Here is a 2003-nt window from a genome sequence, read left to right on the forward strand (position 1 = left end):
CAAGTCAGTACTGGTCTAGTATAAACGCATTTGATTAGGATTTTATTTTCATAGTCAGCTTTCATTTATTCCAAACAAGCTGACAAATTTTTGGTTCTTTGATTTACAAGGGTTAAACATTACTAATTCCTCTTAATTAGCTAAAGAACAATTAATACAATAGATTTAAAATTTTTATTTATTTATTTGGCTGTGTTGGGTCTTAGCTGCAGCATGAGGGATCTTCATTGCTGTGTGCAGGATCTTTAATTGTGGCATTGTGGGATTTTTAGTTGCTGCACGCGGGATATTTTTGCTGTGGCATGTGGGATCTAGTTCCCTGACCAGGGATTGAACCGAGGACCCCTGCACTGGGAGTGGGGAGTCGTAACCACTGGACCACTAGGGAAGTCCCCCATTAATACTTAAACAGCTAAATAAAACTATGTTGCTATTAGTTAATGGGACAAATGTTTTTGACCCCAAAAACTTCCCCCAAAGAATACCCAAAGATATTCTTGAAACTGCATCCAGGGCTTCCCTGGTGGCGCAGTGGTTGAGAGTCCGCCTGCAGATGCAGGGGACACAGGTTCGTGCCCCGGTCCAGGAAGATCCCACATGCTGCGAAGCGGCTAGGCCCGTGAGCCATGGCCCCTGAGCCTGCGCGTACGGAACCTGTGCTCTGCAACGGGAGAGGCCACACAGTGAGAGGCCCGCGTACCGCAAAAGAACAAAAACAAAAACAAAAAAACTGCATCCAGCATTGCCAAACATTATACCTGGCAAGAGGAGGCAATGAATAAATATTTCTTCAAGTGGGTGTAAAATTTTACAAGCAGTCAGTTTCAAAGAGCTGGGAAGATAATAGCAGTAAACGTCATGAAGTGTCAGTTCAACTAATGACTTTATACCAGAACATAACAGAATTGATCTGTTTTGGGTCTCCCTACACTAAAAATTCCATGTTTCCTTCTCTGCTTTCTTCCTAAATCTTTGGTGGGAAGATACTATATGAACTCTGAATAGCTCTCAGTGACTGCTAATTCAAAGCGACAGACTGACTACATGAATGGAAGAGAAATGAGACATCAGAAGACAATATGTTGCAAAAAACTGTATGAAGATGGAAAACAGATTAATAAATAGAAAACAAATTAAGGGTAAGAAGGCTCAAAGTTAAATGGCTACAGACAAAGATTAAAACTACAAGTGAACCTTAAAGATCCCTTAAAGAGGTTTGGAACTTAGAGGCACCACTGAAGTTGTGGAAGGAGCAAGGCTGAACAGGAGAACTGGTTCAGAGTCTGTTTAAGAGTTTCGGTCTTTTAGGTCCTCTCTGCCATTATCATATGCAACCAGACTCATCATTTCTCAGCTGTGCAAATTTGGGCACGTTTCCTAACCCCTCCAAGCACCAATTTCCTCATTTGTAATGAGAGAATAAGAAAATACCTATTTCATAGGACTATCTTGAGGATTAAGTGAGTCAATACATATTAAGTACATAGAACAGTATCTAGCACACAGTAAGCATGCAATAAAGCATACTTTATTGTTATTTTAAGCCTTTGATGCTACTTGCTTTCTAATTAATTACAGTGTACATATTACCTTGAGAATCACTAATTTAAATAAAATCACCTTTGGGGGACACATGAATGATGGAGAGAGAAAAGCATTTTCAACTTGTGAACACAGCTCCGTGATGAATATATGGCAGCAACATCTTTGCTTAGTCTCAAAGCAAGACTAACAATCATGAGCGCCATAGATGAGTACGAAGACAGGAAAACTGATGGAAAAAAGGAAGTGTGGACTGAAAAGTATTAGTTGCTATACTGTAGAAAGTGAGAGAGGTGCCTCTGAGAGCTTCCCTACAACATTCTGTGAGTATAATGCCTATACACTGCTTACCTAGGAACAAGAGAGGACCAGATTACTACAATGATTAGAAGCAAAACATAAAGGAGCAGACCGAAAAGAGAACTAAAATTCAACAATCCATAAATCTCACATACAAAACG

This window comes from Globicephala melas, chromosome 10 (genome assembly GCF_963455315.2).
Source record: "Globicephala melas chromosome 10, mGloMel1.2, whole genome shotgun sequence".
NCBI classification, from domain to species: domain Eukaryota; kingdom Metazoa; phylum Chordata; class Mammalia; order Artiodactyla; family Delphinidae; genus Globicephala; species Globicephala melas.